This window comes from Mustela lutreola, chromosome 14, assembly GCF_030435805.1.
Source record: "Mustela lutreola isolate mMusLut2 chromosome 14, mMusLut2.pri, whole genome shotgun sequence".
NCBI classification, from domain to species: Eukaryota; Metazoa; Chordata; class Mammalia; order Carnivora; family Mustelidae; genus Mustela; species Mustela lutreola.
In genome coordinates, this window is record NC_081303.1 from 65,092,171 (window position 1) to 65,119,035 (window position 26,865).

General features: G+C 38.9%; 1 long non-coding RNA gene and 1 other non-coding gene across 2 annotated transcripts in view; both read left to right on the top strand.

Moving 5' to 3' along the window:
* LOC131814892 (uncharacterized) overlaps positions 1-25,893 on the top strand; it is a 36,132-nt gene extending 10,239 nt beyond the window's left edge. The window contains exons 2-3 of the long non-coding RNA XR_009347489.1: positions 22,592-22,740; positions 25,742-25,893. This is a non-coding gene — a long non-coding RNA (uncharacterized LOC131814892). The remainder of the gene's footprint in view (positions 1-22,591; positions 22,741-25,741) is intronic.
* Positions 19,193-19,298, top strand: LOC131815389 (U6 spliceosomal RNA). Its single transcript, XR_009347705.1, has one exon. It is a non-coding gene; the product is annotated as a U6 spliceosomal RNA (small nuclear RNA).
* Positions 25,894-26,865: the final 972 nt, after the last annotated feature.

A 26,865-nucleotide genomic window follows, 5' to 3' on the forward strand; every position in this document is an offset into this window, starting at 1 on the left:
CTTTTTCAACCTAACAAGTCATATTTTCTCTTCTTTCGTGTCAGGTTTATAGCTTCGCTGGTCACAGTTTCAATAACCATGATGGACGATCTTCTGTTCTATATATCATGTACAAGTATCCAGCTTAAAAGTATCTTTGTGTTCACAGCTTGCTTTCTGTCACCTCCCCGATCCCTCCTCCCCACAGCACATGCACTCGGTGTTATATTATATGCGCGGAGAGCTTTGGGGAAAGCTCATATTTAGGAACATTAAGTAAGCAGAGGATGGCTGCTTATTTGGGCTGAGCTGACCTCACTATGAAATGAGGCAAATTGTCATATTTATGACTCAGGGTAAGTCAATAATATATTGGCATTCACATGTGGAAACGCATTTACTCTCCAACATGTGGCTTCCACTTTGTTTTTCTCTCAAGTGACCGTTCTCACCCAAGTGCGAGTCTTTTTCCTTCTTTTCTTTCTCTCCCTTCTTTCCTTCTTTTTTCTTTCTTTCTCCTTCCCTCCTTCCTTCTCCTTTTCATGCTTTCTTCCCCTTTTCTTCTCCTTCAGCCCTGAGTCAGTGTAGTGGGATTTATAACATTTGGATAGTTCATAATAAAATGCCTCTCTTCAGATAACTAAATTTATTATTGCCTTTGCCTATTTCCATCCTCTGTTTGTTGGTGCTGGCTCTCTCTCTCTCTCTCTCTCTCTCTCTTTCACACACACACACACACACACACACTGAACAAAATTATATGGCTGGATAAATGCTATTCACAACTATTGCCTGGAAATCTGATCCTATTGGGTCCTTTGGAATCTGAGTCAGTATCATTTGTTTTTCTTCCTTCTCTGTAAATTATAGCAGGAGAAAAAAAGTTCATGTGGTTTCTGATTTACTGTAGAGAATATTGAGAAGGAAAAAAAAATCAGAGTAGTCATTGATAATCAGAAAACATAGAAAAACCTCACTGTGAAAGTCTTTATTATTTCTAAATTTGGTCAGCTCTACCTTCCTGTTCTCCCAACTACAAGGCCCCCATTATCCTGAAGTCTATTTTTACAGCACTCCATTTTGCAAGTGGGATTTCGGTTGGGAGGGCATGTCCAAAATCTCTGCACCCCCTCCCCTCTCCCCGATGTGTTCTGGAGATCGGCTTTCTCTAGTGGGTGCCGATTTGTGGGGCTGTTCTCTATCCTGCCTTTCTCTTTCCTCTTGGCATTTATGTCACAGGTTTATCGTGGCCTCAGTAACTGTGACACACCGATGGTCAGTGCTCCTTCCTGTCAGGAAAAAGAGGCGTGCTCTTGGAAAGGCCTCAGAAATGCTGGGATGGTCTTGGCCAGTTGCTATCATTCTTGATTTTCCTCAGCAGGGTTTTGGCAAATTGGAAGGTGTTGGAGCACCCATTCAGACTCTGACAGACTCGGTATTGATACTAAAGGTCATAAATACAGTCAACTACCAATTGAAATCAATAGTTACTTATTTGCTTTGCTCTTTGAAATCCTAAGTAAGTGGGTGGGATGAATTTTCTACTTTTTACCCCTTAGAATCAGGAGGATGAAGTTATTAAAGCACAGAACTGGGCAGCAGGAGGCCAGTCAAAAACATTACTTGTGGGCACCTGGGTGGCTCAGTGGGTTAAGCCTCTGCCTTCGGCTCAGGTTATGGTCCCGGGATCCTGGGATCGAGCCCCACATTGAAGCTCTCTGCTCAGCGGGGAGTCTGCTCCCCCCCCCCCGCCTGCTTCTCTGCCTACTTGTGATCTGTCAAATAAATAAATAAAATCTTTTTTTTTTAAATTTCTTTTCAGCGTAACAGTATTCATTGTTTTTGCACCACACCTAGTGCTCCATGCAATACATGCCCTCCCTAATACCCCCACCTGGTTCCCCCAACTTCCCACCCCTTGCCCCTTCAAAACCCTCAGGTTCTTTTTCAGAGTCCATAGTCTCTCATGGTTCACCTCCCCTTCCAATTTCCCTCAACTCCCTTCTCTCCATCTCCCCATGTCCTCCATGTTATTTGTTATGCTCCACAAATAAGTGAAACCATATGATAATTGGTTCTCTCTGCTTGACTTATTTCACTCAGCATGATCTCTTCCAGTCCTGTCCATATTGCTACAAAAGTTGGGTATTCATCCTTTCTGAAGGAGGCATAATACTCCATAGTGTATATGGACCATATCTTCTTTATCCATTTGTCCGTTGTGGTTCTTTCCACAGTTTGGCGACCGTGGCCATTGCTGCTATAAACATTGGGGTACAAATGGTCCTTCTTTTCACTACATCTGTATCTTTGGGGTAAATACCCAGTAGTGCAATTGCAGGGTCATAGGGAAGCTCTATTTTTAATTTCTTGAGGAATCTCTACACTGTTCTCCAAAGTGGCTGCACCAACTTGCATTCCCACCAACAGTGTAAGAGGGTTCCCCTTTTTCCACATCCCTTCCAACACACGTTATTTCCTGTCTTGCTAATTTTGGCCATTCTAACTAGTATAAGGTGGTATCTCAATGTGGTTTTAATTTGAATCTCCCTGATGGCTAGTGATGATGAACATTTTTTCATGTGTCTGATAGCCATTTGTATGTCTTCATTGGAGAAGTGTCTGTTCATATCTTCTGCCCATTTTTTGATATGATTATCTGTTTTGTCTGTGTTGAGTTTGAGAGTTCTTTATAGATCCTGGATATCAACCTTTTGTCTGTACTGTCATTTGCAAATATCTTCTCCTATTCCATGGATTGCCTCTTTGTTTTGTTGACTGTTTCCTTTGCTGTGCAGAAGCTTTTGATCTTGATGAAGTCCCAAAAGTTCATTTTTGCTTTTGTTTCCTTTGCCTCTGGAGACATATCTTGAAAGAAGTTGCTGTGGCTGATATTGAAGAGGTTACTGCCTATGTTTTCCTCTGGGATTCTGATGGATTCCTGTCTCATGTTGAGGTCTTTTATCCATTTCGAGTTTATCTTTGTGTATAGTGTAAGAGAATGGTTGAGTTTCATTCTTCTACATATAGCTGTCCAGTTTTCCCAGCACGATTTATTGAAGAGACTGTCTTTTTTCCACTGGATATTTTTTCCTGTTTTGTTGAAGATTATTTGACCATAGAGTTGAGGGTCCATATCTGGGCTCTCTACTCTGTTCCACTGGTCTATGTGTCTGTTTTTATGCCAGTACCATGCTGTCTTGGTGATCACAGCTTTGTAGTAAAGCTTGAAATCAGGTAACATGATGCCACCAGGTTTATTTTTTTTTTTCAACATTTCCTTAGCAATTCGGGGTCTCTTCTGATTCCATACAAATTTTAGGATTAGTTGCTCCAGCGTTTTGAAAAATACCGTTGGAATTTTGATCGGAATGGCATTAAAAGTATAGATTTCTCTAGTCAATATAGACATTTTGACAATGTTTATTCTTCCGATCCACTGATTTCTGTACATTGACTTTGTATCCTGCCACGTTACTGAATTTCTGTATGAGTTCTAGGAGTTTGGGGGTGGAGTCTTTTGGGCTTTTCATATAAAGAATCATGTCATCTGTGAAGAGAGAGAGTTTGATTTCTTCATTGCCAATTTGGATACCTTTTATTTCTCTTTGTTGTCTGATTGCTGTTGTTAGGACTTCTAATACTATGTTGAACAAAATTGGTGAGAGTGGGCATCCTTGTCGTGTTCCTGATTTCAAGAGGAAGGCTACAAGCTTTTTCCCATTGAGGATGATATTTGCTGTGAGTCTTTCATAGATAGATTTTACGAAGTTCAGGAATGTTCCCTCTATCCCTATACTTTGAAGCGTTTTAATCAGGAACGGATGCTGGATTTTGTCAAATGCTTTTTCTGCTTCAATTGAGAGGACCAAGTTCTCCTCTCTTCTCTTATTGATTTGTTCTTCTCTCTTCTCTTATTGATTTGTTCTATCACATTGGTTGATTTGCTAATGTTGAACCATCCTTGTACCCCAGGGATGAATCCCATCTAGTCATGGTGGATAAGCTTTTTAATGTGCTGTTGGATTCTGTTTGCTAGGATCTTGTTGAGAATCTTAGCATCCATTTTTGTCAGTGATATTGGTCTGAAATTCTCCTTTTTGTTAGGGTCTTTGCCTGATTTGGGGATCAGGGTAATGCTGGCTTCATAGAAAGAGTCTGGAAGTTTTCCTTCTGCTTCAATTTTTTGAAACAGCTTCAGGAGAATAGGTGTTATTTCTTCTTTGAAAGTTTGGTAGAATTCCCAGGGAATCCATCAGGTCCTGGGCTCTTGTTTTTTGGGAGGTTTTTGATCACTGCTTCAATCTCGTTACTAGATATCAGTCTATTCAGGTTGTCAATTTCTTCCAGGTTCAGTTTTGTGAGTTTATAGTTTTCCAGGAATGCATCCATTTCATTTAGGTTGCTTAGGTTATTGGCATGTAACTATTGATAATAATTTCTGATGATTGTTTCTACTTCCTTTATGTTAGTTGTGATCTCTCCCTTTCCATTCAAAATTTTGTTAATTTGGGCTTTCTCTCTTTTCTTTTGGATTAATGTGACCAATGGTTTATTGATCTTATTGATTTTTTCAAAAAACCAGCTTCTAGTTTCATTGATACGTTCTACTGTATCTCTGGTTTCTACCTCATTGATTAAATAAATAGAATCTTTAAAAAAAATTACTTGTGTTGCTGCCTTTCTGACCAGTGATGTTCCCTCAGCCTCCATTTCCCCGTCTGTGATTTGATGGGATTGCTTCTCTCTGAAGTCACTTTCCTCAGTGAATTTTGATGCCCCTGTTGTTGCTGTTGTTTTGTTTAAGAAAGGAATTGCATATGATTTTCTCACTACCACGTTTTCAATTTTATCCTCTGAAGAGGGCAAAGAACAGAACTGTTTTCCTTCCATCTACATGGGGGGAATAGTATTCATGAGCGACCTACTTCCCACAAATGCTGAAAAGATGAGGGACTGAGGGACTAAGGCTGTCTCTACAGAGCATAAAACAAAGCAAGACTTGGCAGCTTTCCAAGTCACTTGATTTGAGTTAAACAGGGGTGAATTTTTTATGTTTTCTTTTTGATTTGACATTCATCATAGAGTTTTTAAGAAATTGGCTTCAGTGTAATTATTGACCATATGAAAGACAACGTATCATATTGGATCATGTAGATTAAGAAGCAGGTGTTATTCTTGGAAATTCCAGTTGTGTGACTTAACTTCTACTTAAAACATGTTGCGTGTGGGTAAAGATACCTGACCATGAGGTGAGCATTTACTAGTGTTTTGCTTAATTTTATGGAAAGGAATAATCAGGCTGCAGAAACCGGACTCAAGCTTAACTTAGTTCAGAGACTTAATTTACCTATTTGCTCACATATTAAAAATTCTCATTCCATGTCTGTAGAATCTGGATTTATGCTCAAATGGAGTAGAATAAGGGGCCTCCAATGACAGGAATCATTTTTTCGCCTTTATGTTCAAGCAGCACAGGGCCTGCACGTAGTGAATGCTTAGTGAATATATTCTGAAGGAAATGTATAATGAAACAGCTGACCAACTCATTTATACTATCATTTTTTTATTGTGGTAAAGTACATAATATAAAATTCATCATTTTAACCATCTTGAGTACATCCCTCAGTGGTGTTAAGCACGTACACATTGCTGGACAGCCGTCACCACCAACCACTTCCAGGCTGTCTTCATCTCCTTACCTGAAACTCTCTATTCCCTGAGCATGAACTTCCCATTCCTCTTCCATACTCACCCCCAGACCCTGGCAACCACCACTCTGCTTTCTGTCTGTATGAGTTCGACTACTCTCAGGGCCTCGTATAAGTGGGATGATAGAGTAGTTATCCTTTGTGTTTGGCTTATTTCTGTTAGTGTGTCTTTAGCATGTATCAGAATTTTGTTCCTTTTGTAAGGCTGAGTACTATTCCCCTGTAGGTATATACCGCCTTTTGTTTTTGCATGCACTCACAGGTGAATGTTGGGATGGTTTCCATGTTTTGGCTATTGTGGATAATGCTGTTATGAACATGACACCTGGTACAAATTTTACCAACATTGCTCAGAAAAAAATCTGTACTATAGAAATCCTTTAAGTCCATTTACATAGCTGAGCCTAGGCTGTTCCCTGCTCAGTGTTTTTCATGCTGGGAAGTTCACTCACCAGCCTACAAAACTCTGCTAGAGTAAAACTCTTGTCTTGTTAACTTTTACATTTGTGGCTTCTGGCATAGGACTGGTCCAGAGATGATGGGGTGAAGTGTGATTGAACAGACTGACTGGACTTCATGGTCTGATTGGCACTTGCAGCCCCCCAGAGAAGAGAAGGGGGTAAAGTTGGATCGCTGAGCAGGTTTACTATCGGCCGATTTTTGTCTATGTCTTTCCCACTAGATGAGATGTTTCCAGAGTAAAAGGACTGGTTTGAAATGAGTGGACATTAAAATTTTAACATATTTTACAAGAATATTGAAATAAATACCTCTTTGGTCATTTTTATATTGACACTAAAATTTTGCAACAGTTAACCAATGCTAAGGAAATTTCTTGTATGTTGCTAATATTGACAGTTGGTATAAACGATTATATCCCTCTTTCATATATGTCCATGGTGTTTTATAAGCAACAGCAATGTGACTCTATCATCATCTACTTAAAAATACCTAAATAATCCCTATTATAACAGCTGGAAATTTTACATTGTTCCTTGTTTTTTCCTTGAACTTACGTTTTCAATCCATTTCCCTCACAGAATTTTATCCTTTTAATAATTGTTTAATGATTGAAATTAATTTATTAAGCACCCTAGCATTCTTCTTAACAACATTATACATTCAAAGTGTTTAATTTTAATTTTTAATTTAATTTTTTGTGACCATAAGGATCAATGTTGGAAACAATTTCTGCTGGATTGAGTCATCACTTTATTATTAGTGCTTAGACAATAAAAATGATTATATTACAATTTTATAATTATTTATAATATGACACTTCATAATTATTATCTTATACAGTCATACAAAATTTTATGGGAATTGCATTTTCTTTTTTTTTTATTATGTTATGTTAGTCACCGTACAGTAGTTCATTAGTTTTTGATACAGTGTTTCATGGTTCATTGTTTACATGTAACACCCACTGTTCAGTGTAATATGTGCTCTCTCTCTTTTTTTTTTAAAGATTGTATTTATTTATTTGACAGAGAGAGACACAGCGAGAGAGGGAACACAAGCAGAGGGAGGCGGAGAGCCCTCCCTGGGCCTGATGCAGGGTTCAATTGCAGGACCCTGGGATCCTGACCTGAGCCAAAGGCAGATGCTTAACTGAGTAAGCCATCCAGGTGCCCCTCAAAAAAGAATTTTAATAAGGCTATTAATTCTACTTGTTGCTCTTTCTTTCTTTTTTTTTTAAATTTTTTATTTTTTATAAACATATATTTTTATCCCCAGGGGTGCAGGTCTGTGAATCACCAGGTTTACACACTTCACAGCACTCACCAAAGCACATACCCTCCCCAATGTCCATAATCCCACCCCCTTCTCCCAAACCCCCTCCCCCCAGCAACCCTCAGTTTGTTTTGTGAGATTAAGAGTCACTTATGGTTTGTCTCCCTCCCAATATCATTCTCAATGGATACTTGTTCTTTCACTGAGAGGCACCGATTTAACCTAATATTATTTAGAAGATGTTAGAAGAATAAACATAATGTGAACTTAAATATACCTCTTTTTTCTCATACAATATATTTAGGTAAGATTATTTTGTCCCCTCACAAATGTAAATGTACTTTTATCAAGACCTTTGAGCTGCATGTGTAGTTTTATCAATTTGTAAAAACCATCTTCTGTATATTCTTTTGGAGTTACAACTCCAAATCAGATTAACTATAAAAAAGTTTAATTTCATACTTCAATTCAAATCAATGTGTTCATTCACTTCCTTTTGATCACTGTTTCCCTTCTGTATTCTTATTTTAAGATGTGTAAGTAAGACATGAAATCTCGTCACAAGTTTGTCTGGGTCTACAAAGATACGGCTTCCATATATAGATATTATCTATATAATACAGATAGTATATATGTATATATAATCTGTATTTATGTGTATATTTATTGATATGTTTACACCATAGATATCATAAGCTATGCATCTTTTGAAAAGACTGGGGAGATGGAGAAGACAAAGTCATTAAATAAAAGCCTTTACCCATTTGCTGTTCCACTCTAAAACATATCTGAATTCAGAACAGCTCGAATGGGTAGATAATACTTTTCTGTCTGATGCTGCATTTTGCTTTTATAAATGTATGTGTATAATAGAGAAATACAGGAAGCCCTCTCATTGGTCTGAGGTGGCTTTGATGGACACAGAAGCCTTCACCCATGCCAGTATTTCAAATGGTCTGTTTGACGGGCCAGGGGTGGGCAGTTTCTACCGCAGGATAACACACCAGCATAATGTGCAGTATCAGAAGGATGTCTGTCTTTTGTCAACCGGCGGAAGGGAGAACTGACAGGAAATCACAATTCCAGACATTTCTTCAAGCAGATACCTTTCTACAAGAACAGATATGGAAGCTGAGGATGAGAAACTGTATTCTCTTCAAAGTACCCAGGCCAGTTGCCCCTTGGAAAGCATGTATGTCCAGGGGTTCCCCACACTGTAGCTTCCTGCCCACTGTCTCAGGCTTCTCTGAGTCCTCACCATTTAGCTGAACACACGCGCATATTTATGGAGACCTCACAGCTGTAAATTCCCTACTTTCACAAACTGGTTAATTACAGGGGTTACAGATTGGTTACCTTGAGCGACAGACACCTCATTCGTTCCTTTTTCTTTTTTCTTCATTTGTTAATTGAGCACATACATGATAAACACCTACCATCTGCAAGTCATTGTGGCTCAGCGGAAGATTAAAAATGCACAAAATAAGGAGATCACATGCTGTAGGAATGAGAAAGCTTGCGCACAAACAACTATGGTACAAATCAGGAAGTGACACATATGGGGGTTAAGGAGGGAGACATTAGCTGTGGCTTAAAGAATCAGGCCCCATGAAGGGACAGCGGCATGACATATGCAGACATATGCAAAGCCATTATGACATTCTAGAAATGGAAACCAAAGGGCCTGTCAGCTCAGTCTTCCTATTCGAAAGGTAGTGGGCGCTTCACTTAAAGTTTGTAATTCGCATGCTCTTGTTTATATCGACGAGTGCGCTTACATAAAATCTTTAAAATGAAGGAAACTATTTCTTACCTACGGAGTTGATTAAATCTAGCTTTATTATTATTATTATTTTTTCTGTTGAGAAGGAGCATAAGCATCCTAGTCTGTCAGTTTCATATTTATTGGGGGAATGTTCTCAGATCAATCTTTCCTCACTGACTTGAGAACACATTTACTTTTATTTCATGAACTCTACTTCAACCAAAAAAAAACTTTCTGATGCTGACTCAGCACACAAAGCTACATTTTATACCTGTCAGGCTGCATATAGATTTTTATAAGGTGAACAATGGCTGTATTTTAGTACTGATGTAGTAATCATGAAGTCTTCTGGCAGTATCCTTTAGAAACTGAATCCATAAATTTTATTAGTATTAAATGTTTCTAATGGGAGTTGACAAATAGTTGAGTGGGATAGCGTTTTCTCTGTACTTGGCAAAGACAGAGGGAAGAAAAAAGTCCCTATTACACAATGAGAAATGCATTAATGCTCAAACCCATTCATCTCAATTTTGCGCAAATATAATTTAAGACCTTTTACAACTCTTGGTGAAATTACAGTGTGCTGCAGGGAAGTTGCAAAATTTTTATGGGCCTAATAAAATTGTCATTGTAATACCATTATAGGGTGCTGGGACAATATAGATATTTGTAATACTCATACTCCCATGCCAAACTGAGAAGGGAGATAGTAAGTTTGATTGGAGACAAATGCTGAACAGGGCCAAAACCCAAGTTTGTTTAATAACGAAAAATCTCCCAATCAGTATTTAGTATCAAATGTAATTGGATGGGTGACTAGGCATTTTAACTGGTTGGCTTTATAATGGAACAGACAAACATTATCAAGCATCATCTCTAAATTTAGTTATTTTTGAAATAGTCATGTATTATCTTAAGTAAATTTCAAAATAATTTCCAGTTGGATGATTACTGCTTTTGTACAGAAGTTTGGCTTCAGAAATGTGCCTGAGGCCTTTCTCTTCTCTCCCTTTTAGCATATAGACAAACATCTCTTGATGGTCTTTAGTGAGACTAAAACCTTTGGAAAATATCTGACAAGAAATTTAACTACTTGGAAACATGAAGTAAAGAAACGAGCAAACAAAAGCCAACAGACAAAAACAGCCCTCTTGGTATCTGCACTCCCGGTGATGTCAGGTAAAGAGAATACTGTAGCATGGGTCAGCATTGAAATCTTGAGGATTGCAAACCGGATTTGCAGGATGTGTCCCCAAACAGAGCTGGGGTCTTTTCTACGAGACCCCATTCTCTGCCTACCCTTGGATTCGTGTCTGAGATCCACTAAAGGGATAAATCAAATATTCAGTTTCTCCAGGGTGGGCGGTAGTTAGATGGAGTCATGCACTCCAGCTGTGGAAGACTTGACATTGGCTTTTCTCTTTCTGGGACTCAGAGGATGAAAGGAACATAAGCAAGTCCTCATTACCTCATTACCTAATGCTGAAGTCTTTTTATGTGAACTGGCAGCTTCCCTTCCTCCCCTGAAAAAAATTAGTTTGACCTCATCCTGTTCATCCCATTCCCCTCAGTATATATATATATATATATATATATATATATATATAATACATATAATAGTTTAAGTTATGGTTAATAATGGCTATATATAACCAATATATATAATTGGTTTAAGAATTGGCCCATGACCACTGTGAGTCTGTGCTCTGTGAAAGGAAGCAAGACTGCCTCCTGCCCAGGTGGGACCCAGGAGAGACTGTCTCTTTCTTCCTTGTCTTTGGTGTGGCCCATGGAAATGCTCAGCTGTGTCACTCCAGCTGAGGATAAGGCAGCACAGAGAGGAGATCTGAGCTAGGAGAGATATTGAAGGTGGAAGACAGAGCCCTGATGCCTTCTACCTGGAACCTGCCTTCCTCTGGTGGGCTGGAGTCTGAGCCAGGGAGGGAAGCTTGGGTAAGGACAAGCTTGCAGAACACTGCCATTTCTGAGTCTACAAAAATTTTGGAAAATTCTTACTGTCTCTGAGCCTTCATCTCCCCATCTCTGTAACAGGGATAAAAAAGTGTCTAGCTTATGAGAGCTATTGCGGGCCTTAAGTGAATTAATATACGAAACGTACTTAAAAGAGTGTCTGGCACATGGTAGATACTCGATAAATGTTAGCTATTCTTATTTTTGTTACATGAAAAGTAGTTTTCCTTTTTTTTTTTTTTTAAGATTTGATTGATTAATTGATGGATGGTTGGATTTTAGAGAAAGAGCTTACGAGCCAGAGGGTGGGGGACAGGGGATAAGGGGGAGGAGCAGGGTTAGAGGGAGAGGGAGAAGGAAAGAATCTCAAGCAGACTCTGTGCTGAGTGCAGAGCCTATCATGGTGCTTGATCTCACAACCTTGAGATGATGACCTGAGCCAAAGTCAAGAGTTGGATGCCTAACTGATTGAGCCACCCAGGTGTCCCCAAGGCCATATTTTTAAGGAAGTCTCCATTGGCCAACCCATTTAAAATTACACCTACCTCTAGCATCTCCTGCATCCTCCCTTGACTTCCTTTTTCACCAAAGGACTTACCACCATCAGATCTTTTATATTTTCCTTCTTTGTTTATTTATGTGTTGTCTTCTGCCACCCACATGAGAATGTAAGCTTCATGGGGGGAAGGATTTTTTTTTTTGCCTCTTTTACGGCCACATTCTACTATACCTAGATGAGTACCTGGCCCAGAGCAGACAGTCAAAACGTATATGTTGACTGAATAAATGTTGTATCATGTGCTGCTGGTAATACTACACAACAGTTAGGGTAGGCACATGTCTATACTCTTGAATTACTGAGGATGGGCAGCAATGACAGGTGCTACTTTCTCTAGATGAGAAATTGAAATAATTTAGGTTGCTTCAGAAGTTATTGGGCATCTGCGCTCTTTCCACATTTTGGCTATTGTGGACATTGTTGCTGTAAAGAAGATGTAGTGTATATGGAATATTAGCCATCAAAAAGAATGAAATGTTGTCATTTGTAATGACATGGATGGAACTAGAGGGTGTTATGCTAAGCAAAATAAGTCAGTCAGAGAAAGAGAAATACCATATGATCTCACTCATATTTGGATTTTAAGAAATGAAACAGATGAACATAGGGGAAAGGAAGAAAAAATAAAATAAAATGAAAATTGAGAAGGAGACAAACCACGAGAGACACTGAACTTAGGAAGCAAACTGAGGGTTGCTGGAGGGGAAGTAGGTGAGGGGAAGGTATAATTAGGTGATGGGCTTTAAGGAGGGCACCTGATGTAATGAGTACTGGGTGTTCTGTCCACTGATGAATCACTAGATTCTATTTCTGAAACTAATAGAAAGAAGTTATTGGGCAAAACAGCCTATTACTTTCTGGGTCATGTCTTGACTCTGACAGAGTAATCATCAGCATGTTTAAAGATAGATGGGTATTGTATCAGGACATGGGCGCTGGCGGGTCTGAAATCCACAGGGCAAGTCCAAAGGCTAGAAACTGGGACAAGAGTTAATGCTGAAGTCTTAAAGCAGAATTTGATCTCCAGGAAACCTTACTTTGTGCTCTTCTCTCCTGATTAAGTGAGGCTCATCCACATTATTCTTTTTTTTTTTTTTTTTTTTTTTTTTTTTTTTTGAGACAGAGTGAGAGAGAGAGAACACGAGTAGGCGGAGGGTCAGAGGGAGAAGCAGACTCCCCTCTGAGCAGGAAGCCCAACTTGGGGATCGATCCTAGTACCCTGGGATTATGACCTGAGCTGAAGGCAGACGCTTAACCAACAAAGCTACCCAGGTGCCCCTAGGGTAATATTCTTTACTTAGAGACAACTGACTGTAGATGTTAACCCCATCTACGAAATACCTTCACAGCAACATCTAGATTAGAGTTTGATTATATCATTAAGTCATTTTCCAGCCAAGTGGATACATAAAATTAACCATGGCATATATGGTAAGAAGAGAACAATCCTGTAGTTGATTTAACAAAGGGCTCTTCAAATAGTCTTTATTGGTATTAGAAATTATATGGTACAAATGGCCTCAAATTCATGTAATCTTTGGACATTTGTTACACATTATATCAGTCAGTTCATAAGCCGGATCCAGCCTCATCCCCATCATACGAGAATGGCTTCCTCATGGTGGTTTTCTAGTTAGGCTTTCAATAATGACCTAAAAATTCAGTACAAAAACATTTGGAGCCCCAGAAGTCATTTATTCTCACCAGGGACATTTGGAGCTTGCAGGTGAGCTAATGTGTGAATGAGCATTTGTGTAGAGTGACCTTTATATTTTAATGAAGGTTTTGGGATGCCTGTTTTAGGGTCTGATCATAAATGCAAAGATTCATAAAGATACATTATAATAAATATTTTTTTTTAGCTGAAGTACACTGAAGCCCTGCTACTGTGTTCTAGGTAATGCTTAGCACCTTACCCAGTTATCTCACTGAGCCCTCGCTGCAGTCCTCTGAGGCAGAAGGTGTTTTTGCCTGCATTTTACAGGTTAGTTCCTTGGACTGCAAAGTCCTTTAGATCATGAAACCTTTCTAGTATTTCCAGTGTCTCACCTCCCTGTTCAAGTTTAAGCTTTATCCATGACAGATTCTAAAGCAGAGATTATTGTTAGATTGGCTGAGTTCCTTAGAAGTCTTGCTTTAAAAAAAAAAAAAAAAAAAAAAAAAAAGCCCTCAGAGAGTTCTCTTTGGCTATCCAAGGAGCAATAAACCTATGTCTTTTCAACTGAATCCTTTACTGTGATGCTGCCAAAACCCAAACACCTTGGGTTTGAAATCTGTATGGGGATACACTTTGATCACAACCGATCTGTCTTGTGCTTCCCAAGTTTTGAATTTAGGGTTCACTTAAATGTTCCTTTCGATCTGGAAATGCATAATTTCATTTTAAGGAAAAAGAAAACAATCGCTTTAATAAAAGTCTTTATGAACAAGGTTCAGAGGGCTTCTTGGACAACAAATGACTCTTACAAAACAACATTGTGGTGAGTTAAGTGTAAATGGCTCAGAAACATGCAGATTAAATTTCCCTGAAAACATGCAAGGGCTTCCAAAATTAATGGGGGAAAATAGTTGGACAATGTATATTTCAGACTTCATGCTTTTTCTTCTCTTTTTTGTTCTGTTGATCTTATTTTCTTTTACAAAACACTTCCTGGGGTGACTTCATCTCTTGTGGTCAGGATGCTGTCAGGCCAAGTTGTCATTAATTCTGGTGCATTCTGGGTGGCCCACTCTGGGTATCAGCTGTGTTCCTTCTCTTACAGAGTTAGCTTTCCTCTCTACTATTTGTCTTTCAATATAGGAAAGGTATAAAAATGAAAACAGAATTTAAAGTCTGTGCCAAGCTTTCAGGCCTTGTGAAAGTCCACTGTCCTGACACTTGAGAGACGAATATGTGAGGTTCTTGTATGTTGAAAACTGATAAATCTTCTGTGCTTTAACTCAGAAGATACCACTATGGATATAGATGTTGTAGAGGGATCCATAAATCAAGATTTGAAGATACTTTAGAGGGACTTTTAAAGGGCCCTCTAACCCATTCCCAAGTCTCAGACATATCTCAACATAAAATATGACAGAAACATAATTATAGTCTCATTTCTTAAATACTGCCTTAGAAAAGTTTCTTCAACATACTTCAGAAAAATATTTCTATGTTTTCCCCTGTACAGAAGTTCCCTTAAAAATAATCAAATTCAGGAGAAGAAAAAATGAAACAAGATGGGATTGGGAAGGAGACAAACCATAAGTGACTCTTAATCTCACAAAACAAACTGAGGGTTGCTGGGGGAGGGGGGTTGGGAGAAGAGGGGTGGGGTTATGGACATTGGGGAGGGTATGTGCTTTGGTGAGTGCTGTGAAGTGTGTACGCCTGGCAATTCACAGACCTGTACTCCTGGGGATAGAAATACATGTTTATAAAAAATAAAAATTAAAAAAATAAAATTCTATTTTATGGAAATTGAAATTTACTTTCCTTTTTCTTGTCTTTGACAAGAACAAATTCTGAAACACTGGATTGTTACCCATGGCTCTCCTTGCCTGACCTGCCCAACCTTAGTCAGTGAAGCTTGTCAGACATTTCTTCCTTTCAGAAGAGAACAATGGTGATAGTGTTTATTTTGTGATTCTTCCTGCCCTATCTCCAAGCAATAACATCTGTCATATTGCGAGGTTGCATTAAGTCCTTTCCATCTCGAGACATTATGTAATAAGGAAAAGCCATTTACCTTACTTGCATATGTAGTGAAAAACGTGGTAGCAGCTTCCTACAGCTTAGAGCTTAGGTGGAATTACAAAATTCACATGCATTGTTGTGTGAGGGAGATCAGCAGTTCCTTTCTCCAAAGCAACTATAAAGCTGGACAAAACTCATAAAAGCAACTATTCTGTAACTCAACCAAAAGCATGCAATAGTCAGCAAATCCTTCATGCTTGGAACACTGGTGAACTTGAAGAATAGTGAGAGTCTGTCATTTCTTACTTGGGGCTATACCCATTTCACCTTACCCAGAGCCCAGTTCAGTCTGCATGGAGAAGTTGGCGGAGTCAGGCAAACCAAGAAAACATTCAGCTTTATTGCCACAGTTGAAGGAGTGTCATTTGATTTTGAATGATGGACAATAACTATGCTAAGCCTTGTGAAAGTGATCAGGTAGATAGAGAGAGGGCCTGTGTCTCTCCTAGCCTGAAGTTGCTGTCGTGATTTCATGAAGCCTTAAGTACAACACAGGGTGGTTTAGGTTTCAAGTATATCTAGGTGCAGTATATATGACAATTATAGTGCAGATGAGAAAAAAATGTGTTTATTAAAGTTTCTATATTTTATCAAACTTAGTGTTGATCTATGTACTGTATTATAGGTAAATTAAAATGTACACCATAATTTTTAAAATAGTCACTAATAAAATAGTATTAGAATAAAAATCATCAGAGAAATTTAAATGATACAATAAAATATTTTTAAAAAAAGCTTTATGTATTTATTTATTTGAGAGAGCACAAAAGAGAGAGAACAGGCAGGAAGAGGGACAGAGGAAGGGGGAGAAGCAGACTCCCCACTTGGCAGGGAGCCTGATGTGGGGCTTGATCCGGGGAGCCTGGGAACATAATCTGGGCTGAAGGCAGATGCTTAACCAACTGAGCCACCCAGGCTCCCCACAATAAAAATATTTTTTTAATACTAAACAAAGGATTAAAGGAGGAACAGAGGACCAAAAATATAGGAAACAGAAAACAAACAGCAAAATGGCAGGTATAAATCCAGTTGTATTAATAATTACATTAAATGTGGAAAGGTCTGAATGCCCTGATCGAAAGGAAGAGGTTATCAGAATGGAACAAAAAGCAAAAACCCACTCTATTCTGACTACAAGAATACATTTTAGATTCAAAGACAGAACTAGGTTGAAAATAAAGGATGGGAATAATATACCAGGTAAAGAGTAAAAATGAAAGATTTGAAAGGATCATTTTTAACATCAGACAGAATTGAGTCTCAGGTAAGAATTATTACTAGAGACAAAGAGGGACATTTTGTAATGGTAAAAATGTCAATACATCAAGAATATGTAACAATTATATGCACACCTAACAACAAAGCCTCAAAATAAATGAGGCAAAGCCAACTAGAATTGAAATAATTGACAATTTAAATAGTTGGAGAGTACCTACTCAGTACTGTACTCTTAAAAATTGAAAGAACAGTTCCAGAATAAATCATCTAACATGAAAGAATTGTGCTATACTTTCAACAAACTCAACTTCTGTTTTAAGAACACTCTACCCAAAATACTCTGTTCTATGTATTTGCAAAATGTGTATCTTTTCAAGCAGATGTTGTGATATGACTGTAGAAGATGCCAAGGAATCCACAAAAATACTAGAATTAATCTACCAGTTATATGTATACCAAAAAGTGTTCCTATATGTTAGCAATAAACAGTTTAAAATAAAATGAACAAAGTAATTTGATACTTAACAGCATAAAAAATCCAGTATGGTTAAGTGGCAATTCACCTAAATTGTTATATGAAATCAATGCAATCTCTGTCAAAATACTAGCAGACATTTTTGTAAAAAATTCCAAAAATTTTTCTAAAGTTTGTATGTAAATATAAAGGATCTAGATAGCTAAAACAAGGTTTGAAAAGAAGAACAAAATTAGAGGCATTACTCTACCTGATTTCAAAACTTGCTGTAACATCATAGTGACAAAGCCAGTGTGGCATTATGGAAGGATACAATTAATAGATCCATGAAACAGAACTGAGAGTTTAGAAGTAACCCATTTCTTTAAAGAATAATTAATTTTCAACAAAGATGCCAAGACAATCAATGGGGAGAGAATTGTCTTTTCAACAATAGTGCTGGGGCAGTTGGATTTCTGTGACAAAAAAATGGATTTAGAGGCTTACCTCACATCATGCAAAAAACTAACTCAAAGTGGATTATAGACCAAAGTGTAAGGGCTAAAATTACACAATTTCTTCAAGGAAATATTGGAGAATGTTTTTGTGTTCATGAATAAGTAAAGAATTCTTAAATATGACCCCCAAAAGCATGATCCATAAAAAGCTGATAAATTGAGCTTCATCACAATTTAAAATGTTTGTGTTACAAAAGACACTTTTAAGCTAATGGAAAGACAGGCCACACACAGGAAGAAAATATTTGCAAGTCATAGTTTTAGTGAAGTACCAGAATCTAAAATATGTAAAGAACTCGTATAACTCAATATCAAGAAGATAAACAATCTGATATCAAAATGAGTGAAATTCATGAAATTCAAATGGACATTTGAAGATATTGACAATGAAGATATTAAAACTGGTAATAATTATTGTGAATTAGATGTTCAGCACCAGTAGCTGTAAGAAAAGTGCAAACTATGGGGCGCCTGGGTGGCTCAGTGGGTTAAGCCGCTGCCTTCAGCTCAGGTCATGATCCCAGGGTCCTGGGATCGAGCCCCGCATCGGGCTCTCTGCTCAGCAGGGAGCCTGCTTCCTCCTCTCTCTCTGCCTGCCTCTCTGCCTGTTTGTGATCTCTCTCTGTCAAATAAATAAATAAAATCTTTAAAAAAAAAAAAAAAAAGAAAAGTGCAAACTAAAATCATAATAATATACTTCTGCTTACCTACTACAGTGGCTATAAACTAAAAAACAGGCAATACTAACAATTGGTCCTGCATTGCTGATGGCAATACAAAATGGTACAGTCACTTTGGAAAACAGTCTGGCAGTTTCTTAGAAAGACATAACCTTATTTAACTCAGCAATTTCACTGCTAGGAACCTACCTAATGGGGGCAGGAAATCACGTTCATACAAAGATGAGTATGTGAATGTTCATAGCAAGAAACAGAAACAATTCAAACTTCCATCAAGTAATAAATGGATTAAAAATGTTATATGCATAGAAAGGAGTACTATTTGGCAAAAAAAGGAAATGAAAATCATACTGATTCATACTATAATGTGGATAAACCTCAAAAACATTATACTGATTTAAAGAGGCCACATGTAAATAACTACATTTTGTATGATGCTGTATCTGGGAAATCTCCAGAAAAGGCAAATTTAAAATAGACCAGAAGCAGATCATTGGTTGCCTGGGGCTGAGGGTGTTGTGAGATTAAGCTACAAATGGACATGAGTGTACTTTTTGGCGTTTTGAGAGGATTCTAAAACTGGATTATGGTATTGGTCATACAACTCATCTGGTTAAAAATCACTGCACTGGACAATTATTTTTTAAAAGATTTTATTTACTTATTTGAAGAGATCACAAGTAGGCAGAGAAGCAGGCCGAGACAAAGAGAGGGGGAAGCAGGGTCCCCGCTGAACAGATGTGGGGCTCCATCCCAGGACCCTGGGATCATGACCTGAGCTGAAGGCAGAGGCTTTAACCCATTGAGCCACCCAGGAACCCTGCATTAGACAATTATAATAAGTGAGTTTGGTACGTAAAAATCTTGGTATCACTTCAGCAGCACATGTACTAAAATTGGAAGGATACAGAGAAAGTTGGCATGGCTCATGAGCAAGGATGACACGCAAATTCGTGAAGTGTTTCATACTTTCTGAGGCATAGCTTAATAAACCCTAGTGCTACCAAAAAATTCCACAAAGTCATATTGTATGTGCACCATTGACCAGACACAGTACTAGGCACTGGCAATTGAGGGAGACTAAGTAAGATGAAACTCCTGCCTCCATGGGGCTTATAGTTCCCAGGAGTCTGTAAGGATTTGAAGCACGTTAGAATTGCCAGCTTCTGAAATTTCAGAAAAATCTTGAACTGTGTTAAAAATATTCTATCTCCTTCCCCCCAAGGAATATTCCATGGAACTAACATTCTATTGTAAGGGATTTGGGGAAGATGAAAATAAGGACATAAACACATAAAAATAGAACATTTCAGGAGGTGATAAATGCTGCTAATAGAATAAGAAAAAGGAATAAAAATGCTGAAGGAGGAAAAAGAGGTATTCTTTTATGTAGGATGGTAGTGGAAGGCCTCCTTGGTAAGGTAACCTTTGGCAGGAGACCCAGGAGAATGGGAAAGGGAGAGCCATGCCAATGTCTGCTTTCCTGGTGGAGGGAGCTGAGTCAGGGGTGTGTGGCCTCTTTGAGGACTGGCAAGGAGGCCAGTGTGGTTGGACCCGACTGAGTGAGTGGAGAGCGTAAGAGATGAAGTTAGAGGGAGCTGGGTAAGAGCCAGTAAAAGCCTGAAACGTATTGTCTGACTTTAAATTTTACTCTGAGTGAGCTGAAGGGCCTACTCTGTTTTGAGCAGAGAAGTGAAATGATCTAACATGTTCTAATGGGTCATCTGGCTGCTGGTGGAGAACGGGCTGTGGACTGCAAAGCTGGAAGCAAGGAGCTCAGTTAGAGGCTATTCACAGACACCAAAGGCTCAAATCAGGTTGACAGCAGTGTACATGAGAAGGAAGTGGGTCCTAGGATATGGTGACCAGAGAGGCCACAGTGTTTGCTGTCGGATTGAATGATAGGTGTAGGAGAAAGAGGAGAGTGAAGGATGACCCCAAGGTTTCTGCGGGGAGAAACTAGACTCGGTTATGAAGCAGATGTTGTCCTTAGGACGGGTCACAGTGTAGCCTAGTACTGCTGGTAGGACCCGATAGGATTAATTGCTAACGTCCTGATGGATTAGGAGAGCAGGACGGGTAACTGAGCTCTCCTCACGCAGTATTTAAATCCGATTACATTCAGTGGTTACTTTATGAGTGTTCATCCTTGCTCCTGGCACCATAGTTACAAAGGGTTTCCACGGCCATTACTCAGGAAACAGTACATCTCAAAGATGGCGGCAGTCCTGTGTGTTCCGTGGCCTCTCAGGAACCTTCTCCACCAGATGGCAGCACAGAGGTTCAGAGGCCTTCGGCACAAAGCCTCTTCCTTAATGAATATAAATGAAAAGCATTAGGCCCCTTTTTCGGGCAAGTCAGACTTTCAGTCTCCTTCCTATGTTCCCTCCCCCACCGAGGGCAACCCCTTCCAATAATCAGCCTTCTAGACCATAAGAGAAGCTTTTAACGTTGTAATCTCTTGTCACATTACTCAGCAGCCTCATCCAGGCCCAGGAAACCATTTCCTGGAGGCCTCTTTTTTATTTGTGTTCATTAGCTCTGCGAATACATTCTCTTGGAAACCACAGTTTAATAAATTTCATAGCGCATGACCAGCGGACTTAATGAATATTCGTCACTCAAAGCGATTTGTTTATTCAGCTTCTCTTACCTCTCCTCCCTTCCCTTAACTTCGTTCTGTGGAATGATAGTAGTACGCGGAGAGCTGGCTGGCCACAACAGGCCAAACACGAGAAGGAGAAGGAGCTTTCTGAGCTCACACCTGTTTTAAGATTTGTTATCCTTGAAACGAAAAGCTGTAGGGATTCACTGGGCTCCTTCCTTGTAGCTCCCAGTGGACCTTGCTATTAAACCACAGGGAGGAGCCCAGCCTTCAGAGCACTTAAAAGTACTTATGTCAAATCCATCCCATTCTTCCGGCCTCCGTTCCTGAATCCAGCCACCATTCCCAGGGGCTGGAGCACATTACAAGGCATTCACTTCATATGAATGGGCACAAACAGACTTTTTCACCATTTAGATATGTCTACATTTGCAGGCACATCCTGTAGGCTGCCTGAAACAGCCTTAATTTCAATTTACTGTCTCCCCAAGGATCTTGCCATTCTCCCGAAAGTGGAAAACTCACTGGTTGTTTCTCCTCACCGACCTCTCACCCCAGCCCTCTGTCTGCCCTCCTCCTCTTTCAAGGAAAAAGCTGTACTGGGAGGAATATTTTGCTCAAGATGAATAGAATGAAGTTTTGATGCTTCTAACAGTGCATAGGATCTTCTGTTTAAAAAAAAAAATAATAATGAGCACCAGATTATCACATTTGGAAACCATTCAAAGGCAGCGCACAAAACCCAGTAAATGCCGACATGGGTCCCCCTAGTATGTGGCTCTACAAGGGAGCATGAAATCGTAGTCTTGAACTTTTATGTTATCTTTCTGTTCTGCTGGGGCTAACTGCCTTTAACTTGTACTTGCGGAAATTTTTAAATGAATGCGAAAGTAGAGCTCCGTGAGTCCATCCTTAACTGTCATGGTGATCAACATCTGACCTGTCCTGTTTTATCTAATCCTCCTCACACATGTCCACATCCTCTTTACTTGGAGATTTAAAAACAAGTACAGATGTTAAGTCTTTTTCCGTGTACACAGTTCTGTATGTACGGTTGATTGATAGGGGTTTCCTCTTTAACCATAATCACTGTGTCAATATCACACCTAACAAAATTAATGAGAATTCCTTAAAATCATCTAATAGCCAGTCCGTATTAATTTTTCCCAGATTCCTGCCATCTGCGTTTTTGTTCAGAATCCAAGCAAGGTCCAGTCTTTGCACTAGTTGTTTTATCCTTAAATCTCTCTTATTCTACAACTCCTTTTATTCCTCTCCTTCTTCTTCTTTTGAAATCTTATGGCATAGACTTGGTGATGTTCAGATTTTGGTTCTGTAGGAATGTCCCACACCAGAGATTTGACTGATCACTTCCTTGTGGTGTCCCTTCACTTCTTTTACCAAAGAAGTTCCTTAAGAGTCCCTTGATTGTGACACTTACCTCCAAGAAACCATCAATGAGTTGAAATAATAATTACAATGACAAGTGCTGTGCACAGATGAAAAACAATGGAAATGAGAGTTGTACTAACTGAAACTTTCTATCTGTTCCCTATCAATGTATAATAAACTGATAATTCAAAATCTATGTGTTTTTTGTTGTTGTTGTTGATTTATTTGTTTATTTATTTATTTTTTGTATTCTACTTTATTTTTTAAAGATGCTGGTTGTAGCCCTGGAAATGAATGGAATAACCCACCAATGAATCAGGGCCCACTGACTGAAATCCTATCTTTGTGCCTTTGAATTCACATTGGAGCAAAGAATTGAGATGAAGGTTTTCAGAGGCTGTAAAGAGCATCCTCCGATGTAAGTTTTTCTGGGTAGAACAGCTGGAAAGCGAGATGAAGGGAGACACTTGGGACAAAGTAAGAAGTTCGGAAATTTCAAATATCTTATTTATAAAGAAGAGGACTAAAACTCGTTAAGTGGTTTTTACATGCTGGATGTTATTCCATTTTATCTTATGCAAGTTTCATAAAAATATGATAGACTAGCTTTTACCATTTACAAGTCACATGAGAAAACCTGTCTCTCTGTGATTAGGTAACATGGTTGAGCTGACAGAGTTACTAAAGGCACAGAGTACTAAACAATTGATAGGGGCCATATCTCTTCCTCACTCATATGGTGATTGGCGACCCATGGAGTCTGATGTCAGCATGCACTGTGAATCTTTGTGCGTTGCTTATTGACTTTGTCAACTAATAAATGAGGAATGAAAAACATAATGTATGCAAACACACAGCATCTACTGGGCGAAGAGTATGTATTTATATATATATACACACACACATATATAAGATACATATTAGAATATACATGTATAAAATATACATGTATATAATAATATACATATATTATATAAATTAGAAAATTTGATTCTTCAAATTATCCACTAGAACAAGACAATATGTTGAAGATACTGACATTGGCTACATTTCTAAACTTGGATTCTACTAGCATCACCCATTGTCATGTTTCCTAAGTCAGTAAACACTGAGTGTGGTCAGCACCCTGTATGGACTAAGCACTATAGCAAAACTAGACAAGCAAAGGAACAGGCAAGTTCAACAACAGGTGTCAGTCTCTGGCAGAGAAATTTCATAGGGTGAACCATAATTTTACACACTCACCCACTGTCTCATCAGGACTAGGTTAGAGATTTGGTGTTGCTATTGGCATTGTTCTGACAATATTTCCATCCTCACACATGTCATATCAGAAGGCAATGAAGTGTGGTATTTAATAGCACGACCCTCAGATCGAGGCTGTTGATGCCCAAATCCTGGTTGTGCACTTAGTCACCATGTGGTCTTGGACAAATTCAATGCTTTTTTCCTCCAACCTCATTTGTAAAACTGATCGTTGTTGATGATGCTGATCGTGGTGATGATGATAAATGTGCCCACCTCATAGGTTGTCGTGAGGATTAAATGCTTTATCATACCTGAAGCACTTGGAACAGTAGCTCAAATGTAAGAAATATTGGCAAATATATGATGTCATGAGTTAGATATTCCCTCTCCTCTCAGAAAGGCAGACTTCCTCAGTCTTAATTGCATTTTGATTGCTTTCTGGAGTGGATCAAATCAGAAGTGTATCTCTGCTCATTCAGTGGGATTTTGTTAGTCCTATCCGATAGATAAAACGCAGTGTGAGCATGTCACATGTTCAAAGATGAGTGGAAGATCTGATCTTCCCTCAAAAAACATGATCTAATTGAGAAATAAGTATAATTTGCCACCACCTGGCTTGGAGACCTCTCTCAAAATACTATCACTTCCTAAAAATGAAGGGCTCAACTCTTCTACAACCCGTGATGGATGAGCTGGGACCCACCAGGCTTTACTACCACACGTCACAAAGGCAAGATTCTCTTTCTGAGAAATATAATGAAAATGATGAACTCCTAGAACTCTTTTAAATAAAATAGAGCCTGAAAAGTGAGGGACTATTATGTTATTTAGTGACAGCTTCCAGAAGAAAAATGTGAAGAAGTATATGATTAAACATTTTTATTTAGGGCCCATTTTTTCCCCTTCTCCCTTCCTTGCTTCCTTCCTTCCTTCTTTTCTTCCTTCCCTTCTGCTTCCTCCTCTACTTCCTCCATCTCCTTTTTGTTTTCTTCCTTCTCCTAGTTAGGCATTAATAAAGTCGCGTCAAAGAAGCAATGGGCTTATCAAGTTGAGCAAGACAACTTCCGTCCCTTCTTTTGGAAATTATGATTGGAGAAGCTTTGTTCACATCCTTTCTTCCTCTCTCATAAGGTGATTAACTTTCAAATCTGCAGACGGTCTTTCCTTTGATGTCTAGGAGGACCTTGGACAGACAGTACAGTATTCAGAGGGAACATTCTGAGCCCATAGTGCAGTCCTCACTCCGATGAATCTCGCTCAAAATTATTGCTCATTGAAAATGGATAGGCATGTTTATTTGTGAAGTCAATAAGCTCCCAAAGGGAACCAGAGGCCCAGATGTCTTCATCTTTTTTTAATTGGCCATTTGTCTTCCTCTAAAGATGCATATCTTCTATGATAGCAAATAGAGTCATTTATCTTTAACTGGTTGCTCCATATTTAGCTATATCACAAGTCATGGACTTAGTGAAGTGTTGGGAACCTCAATAATGCATCATATGTCTCATTAGCAATGTAGAAATCTGCTTCTGGGCCGAAGTATTAACTGCTGCCAAAACGAACAACTGCCTGTCACATAGGAATGTACTGCAGGAATCAGCTACCTCATGTCTTATTAGGATAGATTTTCTCCAGTATATGGTGCAAGAGACATGAGAATTTATTTTCCTGCATGGTTCTTCAGCCTGAGCTGGATGCAGCCCTACAAATGGGTGATTTGAAAGGGTTATTTGATAAGCCTCTTGTTTGCAACTGAAAAAGGCATCTTCCAATAATGACAGTACCAAAAGTCCAGGATAGGTTTCTGAAGTCACCCGTGAGAAGTTACTGAAAGCAAAGCTGAAGTTTTGTCATTTATAGCCACTAATCCATGTAAGCAATCTTCTGTCCCAGCACTGAGTCCCTGAGTCCCTGAGGCCTCTAAGGTTTCAGTTACTGCTGAGATAGTGAAGAGGAGGTGGGGGATGGGTAGCTGCACAGAACTGGGGGCAAAGGCGGAGAGAACAAACAGAGAGTTTCATGGCTTCTATTATGTTTGCTAAGGTCATCAGGAAATCGGAAGTGATCAGCATTCTATAGACCTCGTACTTCTCATTACAATATGGCCCCTTAAAGAACCCCGAAAAAACAATACAACCCCTTCATCTCAGGTTTTCTTTCCATGGTTTCAGTGACCTGTGGTCTGCTGCGGTCTGGAAGCAGATGATCCTCCTTGTGAAAACAGAAGGTCCATAGTGGCCTAAGGCTGCGTCACGATGCTTGCATGATTCATATCACGTCTTCTCACCTCAGAGGCATTTTGTCGTCTTACATCACCACAGCAAGAAGGGTGAGTAAATACAACAATGTTTTGTGAGAGAAAAAGGCCACACTTAAGTATCTTTATTACAGTGTACTGCTAAAATTGTTGCATTTTACTCTTAGTTATTGTTATTCTTTAACTGTGCTTCATCTATACATTAAATATATATCCGCTTGGAAAAAACATACTATATATAAGGTTTAGTACCATCCATGGTTTCAGGCATCCACCAGGGGTCTTGGAATGTATCCCCTGCATATAAAGGGGGATTACTGTATACAGCTTGTTATCTAATTGCCTCCATGAAGATCTTATGTGTTTGTAATCGAAAAACTTTGTCCTTACAAAAATTTAAGAATTTATGGCCATATCTAGAGCCTCCAAGAAATGGATATAGAGATGTATTCTTGGGGTGGGGGATGCACAACACAATTTGTCTGGCTTCATATACAGATTATTTTAAAAATTTGTTACTTCAATATTGCATTTGGGGAACAAATGGACTGTGTAGTTTGTTGGCATTTGTTTGATCATAACCAAATTCCAGGACTTCGTGAATCTTCCAGAGACTCGGAATCATGTCTGAATCATGAAGAGTACTCTGGAACATAAGTCCCTCATCCTGTAATGACTTAGGGAGAGGACAGTCTCGACTCTCTTTGTGCCTGATGGGGGCAGTGGTAGTGTGCACATTAACTTTCTGATACAAATGCACAGGTGCACCCTGTCCCAGACCATGGTGATATTTTTCCAAAGCTGGTACCATCTTGGATTAGACTGAAGGTTGACCAAGTGAGTAAAAACTGACATTGAATGTATATCTAAACTTCTTCAATACTGCACTTAACTAAATAAAGATACATAATTAGAAATAGTGTGTAAAGTTTTATATTCTGAGAGTCACTGGTGTTTCAGAGATAAGGTCTCTGCTCTTAGGAATTTATAGTCTAGCTGTGAAAATACATAGACCATAATTACCACACAATGGAATAT